The 12197-nt window shown below is 38.2% G+C and overlaps 1 protein-coding gene across 2 annotated transcripts in view; it reads right to left on the bottom strand.

The window, feature by feature from the left end:
• si:dkey-118j18.2 (uncharacterized) overlaps window positions 1-12197 on the bottom strand; it is a 57319-nt gene that overhangs the window by 26623 nt on the left and 18499 nt on the right. The window contains exon 1 of one of the 2 annotated variants that reach the window (XM_048549653.1): window positions 11050-11237. The exons of the other annotated variant lie outside the window; for it this stretch is intronic. The gene's annotated coding sequence lies outside the window, so the exon portion shown is untranslated. Of the gene's footprint in view, window positions 1-11049; window positions 11238-12197 lie in introns of those variants that run through there. 2 annotated transcript variants of the gene reach the window in all.

Raw genomic sequence — 12197 nt, 5'->3', positions numbered from 1 at the left:
GTCAATAGGTGGGAGTAGTTTACAGGATCCATAACAAGAGCGTTCGGCAGCATAGAAGTTAAGAACTAATGAGGGAATAAGAAAGGTATTGAAATAATTGAAAGATTTTAATCCTCATTTAGATTGGGAAAATCTAATTGGCAAAAGTAGCCTTAAGACAAGTTCCTACAATGTAATAAGAACAATTTCTTAGAATCAAGCATTGTGAAACCCACCAGAGTAACAAGTTATTTTAATTCTGTCCATCTGCAATCATAGTAAAGAACTGTTTAAGGAAGAATGATCATAACGTCTGAATTTGAGAATGAGAAACATTGGTGTGAAACTAGTGTCTTAAACCTTGATAAAATCAATGACAAAAGTAATTTTCACAAAACGTAACGAAGACCGTGACTAATATTTACTCTAAAGGCTTATCAAATTTCTAACCAACTTGAACCTTGCTGCTAGAAGTTACCGGACAACCTATGGCTTCCCAATGCATTCGTGTCAAATTACCATTATATTCGCTAGTCAGTCCTGAGATGACACATGTTCATTTAAGTTTACAAACTTGATAAGGTCATGGCATATAAAATGACTTAATTCATGAAATTAAAAATTGTGCCACTGAAGGCTATATAATTCAAAGTCACGTAACAATAAATAATCAAATTTTTGAGGATTTGGTTATGAGTAGCACAAGGTTAACAGAAAATACAAGCCAACGACTTCAATTTTGATGGCTCATCATCCATTAACATAATATTCTCATCCTGCTTAAGTCCTATTGCTTCTCCTGACTTTTGTGGTCAGTTATTTAGCATATAAATAAAATTGTTTTGCAGAATTAACATTAGTCTTATCAATACTAAGGACAGAGGCAAATTTCTGTAATAAAAACAAAGATGGCAGGTGTTGGAAGCCTGAAACAAATATGGACAGTGCTGGAGAAACTCAGGTCTGGCCGCATCTGCAAAGAGAAAGACAGACTTAACATTGTGTCCAATGACCTTTGTCAGACCTGAAAATAGCTGCGAAAAGCGGATACTTATGTAGTTGGTGGGGTGGAGGGAAAAAATAGATGGGACCCAGACAGACAGCAAAGTTGTGCAGCAAGACCAAGAGGGGGATGGGAGGGGTAAGAGAGAGAGAGAAAGAGGGGGAGAAAATAAAAGGAAGGGTAAACAAAAAGGGACTACTGATGATAAGCCGAAAACGAGACAAATGTTAGGTAGTGTGCAAATGAGAAGTGGAAATGGTTGAAAATGGGTTGCTCTGCTGTGAGCCAGCCATACAAGACAGGACACTGATGTGAATGGGAAAGGGTAAGAAACATAGAAAAAGGGGGCTGACCTACTGTAATAATTAATTTCAACGTTGAGTCCAGAAGATTTTAAGATATCAAGGCAGTAGATGAGGTGTTGTTCCTCCAACATGCATTGAGCCTTGCTAAAGCACTACAGCACACTAGAGACAAAAATGGTGGCATGTTAGAAGTGGCAGGTAACTAGATGCTTGGGGTCATTTTTATGTACAGAGCACAGGTGTTTGGCAAAGCAGTCACTGATTCTGTGTTTTGTCTCCCCAGTTTATAGGGGATCACAATTGGCCGGTGAATACAACAGACTACATTGAACGAAGTGTAGATAACTTGTTGATAATTGTAGATAAATTTACCTGAAGGGTGCATCTGGAGCCTTAGACAGTGAAAAGGTAGAATTTAAATGGGCAATTATTGTTACACTTTCTGCAATTGCACGAGAAGTTGTTTTGCCTAGGGGTTAGGCTTATGTGTGGGGACATGTTGGGGGGAGGTGTAGACCAAGGTATTCTGGAGGAAGTAGTACCTGTGGAATGCTGGCAAGAGATGGCAGTGGATATGGTCTAGTAGGGGGTTCCCACTGGAAATGGCAGAAATGGCAGCTAATAATCCTTTGGATAAGGAGGCTGGTGGGGTAGTAAGTGAGAGGCAAGTAGACCCTGTTATTGTTCTACGAATGGAGGAAGGAGTGAAGGCAGAAGTATGGGAAATAGGTTGGACACGCTGAGGGCCCTGTCAACCATGGTGATTTTGAGGGCGCCCTGCAGAAGGTGGCAAAACCAGAACAGATTTGATGGAGAAACTGGGAGAATGGAATGGAGTCCTTATAGGAGGAGAATGTGTAGTCAAGGCAATTGCGGAAGTCAGTGGATTTCTAATGGATACCAGTATTGAACTGAATGGGAGACAAGATGGATGAGGGAGGGGTGGAAATTGGAAATAAAATTAAGATTAATTTTTTCAATTCCAGACAAGAGGGGGGAAGCAGCACCAATTATTTAATTGATGTACCAGAGGAAGAGTTGCAAGGAGGGATCAGAGTAGGACTGGAGCACGATTTTGTATCTCTTGTAGCAGTTATTTCCCATTTTTTGCCAAAAAAGTGAACTACGTTAAGTGCTGAGACACGATAAGACACTAATAAAAACGAGAAGAACTGTGAATACTGTAAATCAAGAACAAAAACTTAAGTTGCTGGAAAAGCTCAGCAGGTCTGGCTGCATCTGTGAAGAAAAATCAGATTTAATGCTTTGGGTCTGGTGCCTCTTCGTCAGGACTGGACACTAATAAACCCTGCTTTCAAGCTCAGCTGCTCTCCAATTAAAATTTCCTGATCCCTTTTACCAACAGGAGTTAACAACATGGATGATGGATAGTATACCAAACTGTATAGTCAAATATTGATTCTACATTGATTATAATTAGCAGGATAGATCTTGAATATTGCATGTCCAATGTCAGTTAACCTTCAATACACAAAGTATTTTGAGCAAAGGGTGTGCAATTCTGTTTATACACAACCATTTCTTTTCTCTATTGATGGTGATCATGCACTTATCACTGGGCTGAAGAATACATTCATATGTATTCAAAATTTTTTCAGAAGTTTAATGTGTTTACTTGCGCAAACTCACTGGGTCAATAGGAATGATAAATGGTCTCTTGCAGGATTGCTAAGGTGACATAATCCCCAACTCACAATGTTTATGGTACAGTCACACTTTTCAACATTCAATCTGTAGCCCTTCAGGTTATGGAACTTAGCAATGTAGAAAATAGGAGCAAGAGTAGGCAATTCAGATTTTTGAGCTTGCTTTGCTATTTGATATGATAATAGCTAATTATCCAACTCACTATCCTGTTCCCACTTTCTCCCAAATCATTTCAGGCAGCTAGTTTCAGACCTTTACTTCTCTCTGGGTAAAAATCTTTCATGTCATTCACATCAATTTTTGTGTCAACTGCAAACCTCTTGATCATGCCACCTACATTCAAGGTCAAACTGTTCATATGCCAGAAAAAGGGGACCTAGTACTGCGCTATGCAGAACAGTAAAGGAAACTGCATTCCAGTTGTTAAAAAATAGTCCAACAACTTTCCGTACCTCCTGCTACTGTTTCAATTTTGTATCCAGCTTTTTACATTTCCCTGCATCCCATGGGTTATTTTCCTACCAGTCTGATGCATGGAACTTTGCCAAACAAGTTGCTAAAATCAAAACAGACCCTATCTATTGAACTACCCTCATCAATTTTCCTTGCTTCTGCCTCAAAAGTTTCAATCAAGTTAGTCAGATATGATCCTCCCATAACAAATCTATGCAGACTAACCATAATTAATCAGTGCCTTTCTAAGTGTCAATTTACCTTGTGTCAGAATGAATTCCAATAATTTGTCCACTACTGAGGTTAGACTGACCAGCCTATAATCATTTGGTCACTGTTAATCCTTTTAATAAGACATACAACATTAGCAACAAACAAAAACAGAAATTTCAGGAGAAGCCCAGCAAGTCTACTTGTATCTGTAGAGAAAAAAATCAGAATTAACATTTTATGTCTTCTTAAACTTCTTCAGAAAAGTTCTCCACTGTGGGGAGAGTGTAAGCCAAGTAAGAACAGGATGATGGTTGAGCGGGATTTGGTACAGGTTAGGATACCAGCAGTGAAGCTTTGGAATAGCCAAAGTTCAGACAGAACAGCAAGGAAAGCACTGAAATAACAAATGATGAAAATGCAAACATGGTCTTCACTGGTGATGTTATTGTGAGAGAAGTAGATGTACCTTTGTAATTGAGAGGGTTTGATGCTGGAAGATTTGATTGCAACAGGGCAGGATGTTGAAGAACTAAACTCTTCAGTTTAACTCAAGACTTAAGATGGGAAGCGAGATAGCCAGGGTAACGAGTTTATGTCAGGGGCTTTGACCTTTTCCTGTATAGGTGGAGAATATTATAGCTCATTTAAGTCTGGAGAGATTAGAAGAGGTAGCATTAAACATAAAACTGGATATTATTAGCATACTTTTTCCAAGTTGACTCAATGTTTGTAGATAATGCAGCTCTGGCTAGCATATTGCTGAAAAGAAGCCAGTAGGACCACTGTGGCCACCTCAGGTGAGTGACAGTGGCAGGATGAGAAAACCAGTCACTGCAAGAAACTTATTGGCAGCAATTAAGCTGGTAGAACAGAGACAGACAATCATTCTCTCGTCAGCAGAATAATAGAGGACAGGTAGTGCAGTAAGTGCTGAGAAACTCAATAGGTGTACCAGCGACTGTACATGGTAGCATTTATAAAGACAGCTAACAAAGGGGTGGAAGCAACGTTGGAATAGTCATGGATTAGGAGTCAAATAAAATGTCTCAACAACATGACCTCTTTGAAAGTAAAAGCAACTGAGCAGCAAAAGACATTATCAAAATAAATTTGGTTGTTAAAGGTAGAAACAGTTGGGGTTTACAAATATATTGTGAAGGCTAGATATTTTGAAATTTGATACAGCAAATTTCAAATTTAATTTGATAAATCCTGTTAATTGTTGTCTGACACGAAATAATAAAATTGAAAAACACAATTTTGTCACAAACTCAATTAGGCCATTAATGTCCTTCAGCAAGATACACGACACTCTCAATCTGATGCTCCATATTTGATTCACCAGTTAGCGATGGGACTCTCAAGTTCTAACTAGAAGGTTCTCTCTATTTCCAAAGTTCTCTTGATTCAGGAAACATTCTTTTAGAATGGAAAATGGTCACCTTTCTTAAATAGTCAAGCAATGTGCAAAGGGAGACCACAGAATAATAGGCCATTTACTCTGACATATGTTGTTGAATATTTGTTAGATTAATTGTAAGGATAGGATGACTGAATGTCTTGAACTTTTTTAGCTGATCAGATAGACAGCATGGATTGGAGGTCAAGCTTGATGAACCAGATTGGTTACCTATTTAAAGTAAAAAAAAATCTAAGTAACAAAGGAGAATGACTACTGATTCTCTGCACAAGGACTTCTGGAGGTATTTAACAAATCCATTCATAGGGGACTGCAAGCTGAAGTTTGGGTTCATGGTACTGACAGCAGATTATTGATGCGAAAGCAGAGAACAGGGCAGGCATTCGGATTGGCAGGATGTGATTTGTGGCATCCCACAAGGACGTGTGCTGAAACCTTAATTACTCACTGTATTGATTAATGATTTATAAAATGGAATAGAAAGCCACATATTCAAATTTGCGACGAATTAAAGATAGGAAGCATTGTAAGCTGATAATTTACCCTTTCACCTACAAACAGCTATTGGTATATAGAAGGTGAAAGGGCAAAACTGTGGCAAGTGGATTTCAAAATAGGTCATTAATACAGAAGCAAAAAGAAGGGATTGGGTACATTCTAAAAGTCAACTTTTGTGCCCTTGATCCTTGCCAGCAACATATCTCGAACCTCCCTTCCCTCTCCAAAGTTCCTAAATTTGTTGTTACCACCTCAGACAGGTTGCCTACCTTTCCAAAACTTCACGTTTGAAGGCAATCAGGTTTGCACCACTACAAATATTTCAAAACAGCACTTAGTAAATCACAAAAAACATCTTAGGTGACTGTGATCCAATGAAATTATTGCTTATCATTCTCAACCTATCTGAAGCCTTTGATGTGGTTGATCAAATCATCATTTTCCTCCAACATCTTTCCATCAACATTCAACAGGGTTAGACAGCACTTCCCTGATTCTGTTTTTACCCATCCAATGATTGATAAAAAGAAAATCACACGCACAGGCTTCTCATCCTCTTCCTACATTATTAGATCTATCCTTGGATCCCTTCTTATTTCTCATCCTCAATAAAGCAATATAAAAAGACATCAGTTTCTACATTTCCATTCTTGAAACCCAATTCCAGCTTACCTCTTGGATACCTTTGCCATCTCTATTTTGTCATCTGCTTAGCAGTCTTCCAACATGGATAAGTGGGAATTTTCTCCAAGTGAATATTATTGGAACTGAATTGAAGCCAATGTCTTCAGTCCCTTCCAAATTTTGCCTCAGCTTCACCAGTTCCAACCCCTTTCCTTAGTGGCTGAGGCCCAATCACACTGTTGGCAAATCTGGTGTCATTTTTGGCCCCAAGATAAACTTTCAATCATAACATTTCAATTAAGACCTCATACTTCCATAATATCCCAAAGCTAACCCCATCCACAGCTCATTTGCTATTGATACCCTTATTCATACCTTTGTTACTTCTAGATTTTGTAATTCCTATGCAGCCTTGGCCAGCTTCCCTCAATGTACACTCTAAGTTTGGAGTCATCCAAAACTCAGCTGTCAGAGTCCCATCTTACAGAAGATCTCATCATCCATTTCTGCTAACCTACAATGAATCCCATTTAAACACAGTCTCCATTTTAAAATCCTCATTATCTCTGTGAGCTGTTTCAACCACACAACTAGCTTAGAGGGGGTACAGCATGGATTTACCAGAATGATGTCTGGTCACCAAGGGCTAAGGTATGAAGAAAGATTGCCACAAGTTGCTGAATGTAGGGCAAAGGGCATAGTATAAAACTCTGAGCAGATTTGAGGGAAGAAATAGCCTACTCCTGTTCCTATGTTTAACTCCACATCAGGTATTTGTACACAAACTTTAAGGAGTGAGTCAATTTAATGCAGTACTATGAAATACTATACAAGTGAAAGTTTAACCCTTTGGGTGAGATTTTAAACCTGTATGTTCTCTCAGGTTCATGCAAAATATCCCATGGCTCTATTTCTTAGAAGATCAGAACACTCTCTTGGTCGCTATTTCCTTCTCATCTACTATCAGTTAAAAATACACTATCTGGTTACTGTATTGTAGCTGTTGTGAGAGCATGTAGCATGCAAATTGCTGCTGTGTTTTCTTACGCTATAAACATTAACTACACCTCAAAAATAATATGTCCTAGAGCACTTTAAAGCCAATGTGAATTAAATGCAAGTTCTGCCTTTTAATGTTCTAAGGACAACAAGGAATATGCAATAAATATTGTTTCACTTTTCTCATAATAATTAAGAAAAACAATGAAAACTACTGATGATATATCAAAAGGTAGATATCTTTGAAAAACAATTAGCAGCAAGGTTTATGGCCAGCAACAGAAAGCAAATGTTTAGCTATAAACAGCAACATGTATTCATTGGAATCAAAATTTCCAGTGCTTTTGGAAACTGCCTGAGCATACATTGTAATACCAATTACCAATGTCATGCCAATTCCCCAAGGCATAGAAAATGGGAATCAGGTGTTCCTAAATGACATTCACTGGAGCTAGCAACTATTCTCGTAAAAGCAATATTGTGTATGTTGTATATCTTAAATAAAAGTGGAAAATAAAGGAAATACTCAAAACAGTATCTGCAGAGGGAGAAATAAGCATTAATATTTTTGTTCAATGATTTTTTTTTGTCGGACCTGTGAAAATTAGAGATATAAAAGATTTTAACCAAATACAAAATCAGGAAAGGATGGGTATTGGGTGGAAGAGAATCAATTCCCAGTCTTAAACTGCAATAGATTTGTCTGATTAACCATAAACTATTACACAAAACCAAAACATTACACAAAATATTAAAATAACGTGCATTTAAAAAGTTGAAATGTATCTGCTGTGTTAATCCATTAATTCCCTATCATCTAACCACATCCCACCTGATATGAACAGATGCTCAACCCATACGCGAAAACACACATACTAAGACCCCACGCAGCTATTTATGATACATTTCATTTGCGATCCCATTATCTCATTACACCTCCAGCTATCTGGATTAAATGATTTTAGCTTGCTGTGACAAAGCACTCAGCAAATCTTTTTGTTCCTATTAGATCACTGTACAGCTTGCATCATGTCCTTGTTTTGCTAAGGTTCACCATTATTTATGAAAGTAAATGAACCAAACTATCAGCCATTCACATATTTGTTTAAAATGCTATTTTTGTATACTTTTCCTTTCCTCAAAACACTACACAAACTAGTGAATATTACTTTGCATCCCTTATCTTAATTACATATTCTGTAAAGCTGTTTGGACACACAAATCAAGCACCAAATCCAGAATACGACAGTGAAACATTTAAACCAATAAACTATAATGTTGTGCATTACAGTTCTTGTGAAATTATAGATTGAAATGGAGAGTCTACAAAGATTTCATGGTTCACTATCAAGCTTTGCTAAAGTCCCAACAGAAAAAAACACCATGGACCCACGTGAATAGTTTGTGCACCGACCAAAATTGTTCAGTGAAATCCTAACAGCAATCTCTGATACAAGTATACTGCATTTCCACAGCTGCAAATATTATTGTATTTCAATCCCTTATTCATGTGATTACAATATTAATTAATGTTAAAGTATGTGCTAACAATTTGTTAATCAAGTGGTGGTGAAGGTGATGGAATTATAGGATGATAGGGCATCAAGCAAATTTTGCCAAGTGAATGAAGTAGTACTGCATTGCATGGCACAAGCTTGACTTGAAAATTAATGCTGCATCTCTACACAGATACTGTCTTGACTTGCTGAATTTTTCTAGCATTTTATTTTCATTTTGCAAACCAGATCCTTGTTGCAGCAACATTCTTGTCAGCTGTTTTAGGAACAGCATATGTATTGGTAATCTATTCACCCTCTTAAATCAGGCAAAACAATTGGAAAAGGGCAGAGACCAAGCTTTAAAAGAATATGTTTATGTCTCAGTTGTGTAATAATTATAGATTCTTTAAAAATGCATTGTAACTACTGAGCAAAGGAGCTTTCAAACGGGATTTTATGGCATACATAACATTTTAAAAAAGATTTAAACAGTAGCCTAGTGCATTGCTTCAGAAACTGGAAATAAATTTCTCAGCTATACTGATCATAGCCATCTTGCTTATGAAGGCTCAGATAGGCCAGGGATTTCACTGCAACGCTGGCGCAGAAAATGGCATTTAATCTTGAAATAACATTCTCAGAATTAAGTTCATTAGCATTTAGCTCATACAATGCTCAGAAACCTCTTTATATCTATATCTATGCTCACATTCTTTGTGAAATATGTTTCAGTTATTTTTGAAACAAAAAATCCTACTGTTTAGTTTGACCTAAATCAGCACACCTACCCCCCTCCTACGAAAAAGTCAGTGACTAAGATTGTGATGTACCGCTGTGATAATATGATAGTGAACTATTATAGTGCTTACAGGAGTGATGAGCTTATCTGTGGACATCACTAACTGATAGTGTAAAGTCACATGAACAAAAACACATACAAGTGTCTATGATGTCAATTATCTGAGAACTCAAAATTTCTAAAAAGCAATACACAGCGGTGTTCTTTAAATGTTTAAACGCCTCTGTTAGACTTCCAATACTGTGAAATTTAACATTAGCTCAGATTAAACAACCCATCAATTTATCCTTGACCATGGAAGAATAATTAAATTTCCACATTGTCCATTTCCTGGAAGATCAGGTGAATCTGATAGCTTGATCTATTTCGACATCCAACAGTTATCACCACGATAAACTCACATAATATGTGAAAGAATATTTAATGTACTGTTGTAGAATGAGGGAAAGAAAGAATATAAAAGGAAAATATACATAACATTTCATTGTGAAATATATGGCAGGCTATGAGAAAACTGTAGCGGAGTAGACCCCATGGATAGCTTTTTCAAAGGCACAGGCACGTTAGGTTGTATAACATTTTCTTTCTGTTCCGTACAATTCTAAAAGTCCCAATGTACATTTTTAAAATTTAATTATAACCCCCTACACTCAGTCAGCTATTTGCCCACACACACTTCATTTTCAGAATTACCCAAAGTACTATTCCACTCAGATCAAACAAAATAGTCAGAGGGAAAGTCCAGCTTGAAAAAAACCCAGCTTCTTGCAAGGTACCAAATTAGAACAAAAAAACACAGGGAATACCCATTCCCTCTCTCATCCACGCGTGAACGGACTTAGTTGCAATTACTTAAATTACTGAACATAGAACTTTTTGGATGCTTTACAAAAATATAGATGTACCTTCACTTTACAATCCTATTCAAATCAGATTTGAAAAAAAGGACGCACGTTGCGTTTGTCTTTAAGACAACCTAAGTCAGAAGTAATTACTCAGTTTTTCATATTTATTTAACTGTTAACTGTTCTTGTGGTTCGTTTCTCTTCGCGAACAAGCAAGGCACGTATCCACATTAAAAAAAAAATCAGAGGTCGTTATCATTATTTCAGGATTAAACCACAAAAAATGTTTAGAATTTCTGTGGAATGACTGCGTCAAAAGGTCAGAAACATTGTGAATATTAAAACTGTTTCTAAACAATTTGATTTAGGAGAGGTCGTCGTGATTTCGTCTTTTGTAAGCAATTTCATATCAGAAAATATATAGTTATTTTACACATCTTTAAGGAAGGAAAAGAAATGCTCATCTGCCCTTCCTCAAAATCTAATTTCTGACAGGAAAATGCAAAGAGCTTTAACCAGCATCACAGTCACATGTGAAAAATTATGGATTCCTCCATTAACTGGATGCTGGAGGCACCTACCCGTAGGGTCAGGATGGCCTCTAGGCTCAGCGATAGAACACTCTCCCGTCGGAAGACAATGAGCCACCGTCTACCCTCTCTATCTAACACAGAGATAACAAAGGAAAAATGATTTTTGCAAAGTAATCCGCGGATCCGATGTTTTTTCCTTTCTATCACTTACATTAAAGTAAAATCCAAGCTCAAATTCTTTCTCTCGTGTAATCACTTCAGCAGAATTTGCGAATCAGTCTCTTTTGTCAATGATCTTTTCGTTGCCTCCTCCTAGTGTAAAGTCAAGAAGGCAATATGGTATTGTTCAGAAACAAGACTGACGACATTTCTCTAATCCTCCCCCTCGGCTGCGCCGACAATGACTTTACGTCTTACGTTTAGGCTTTCACATGTCGGGGAGGAGCAACAAGCTTGGGAACTAAGAGTGAACAGTGTGTGCTTGAGACTCCTTTTCGTACTGCCGCACCTGGACTGGCGACGATCAATTTACAGCTTACAGACTACATATCTTGTTGCAGAAAACCTACTCATTTCGATTATATTGTGAGCTGATCAGTTGGAGAATCATAGAATCCTTACAGTGCAGAGAGCGGCCATTCGGTCCACCCAATCTGCATCAACCCTTGGAAGAGCCTTTCTCACAGACACAACCCCCTGATGAAGGGTCTAGGCCCAAAACGTAAGCTTTTGTGCTCTTAAGATGCTGCTTGGCCTGCTGTGTTCATCCAGCTCCACACTTTGTTATCTCGGATTCTCCAACATTTGCAGTTCCCATTATCTCTCATCCCCTCATCTACCTGACCTGCAATCCCTGGACACTGAGGGGCAACTTAGCACAGTCAATCCACCTACCCTGTACATCTTTGGGCTCAGAGAAGAAACTGGAGCGCTCGCTAGAAACCCATGTAGGCACGGAGAGAGGGAGGGAAGGCAAGGTGAGTAGGAGAACGGGGGTAGAGAGGAGAAAATGGAAGGAAGAGGTTGTGGGGACAACGGGGGAAAAGGTGCATAGGCAATGGGGGTGCGGGGAAAAGAGAGAGAGAGACAGACAGACAGATTGGATGATGAAGGGTCTAGGCTCGAAACGTCAGCTTTTGTGCTCCTGAGATGCTGACTGGCCTGCTGTGTTCATCCAGCTTCACACTTTGTTATCTTAGACAGATTGGATACTTGCTGTCAACAAGCTCCCTGGATCAGAAACCAGGTACTTTTGAAAAAAGGATACCATCCTGATCATACTAGGGCGGAAAGCTATCTCACCTCCATTTGGCTGCCAGACACCTTACTTAGCAAGCCACCTGACACCTAATGCTGGCT

Source organism: Stegostoma tigrinum, chromosome 2, assembly GCF_030684315.1.
Source record: "Stegostoma tigrinum isolate sSteTig4 chromosome 2, sSteTig4.hap1, whole genome shotgun sequence".
NCBI classification, from domain to species: Eukaryota; Metazoa; Chordata; class Chondrichthyes; order Orectolobiformes; family Stegostomatidae; genus Stegostoma; species Stegostoma tigrinum.
Note: the sequence above shows the minus strand (reverse complement) of the source record. Positions and strands in the feature narration are given on the sequence as shown.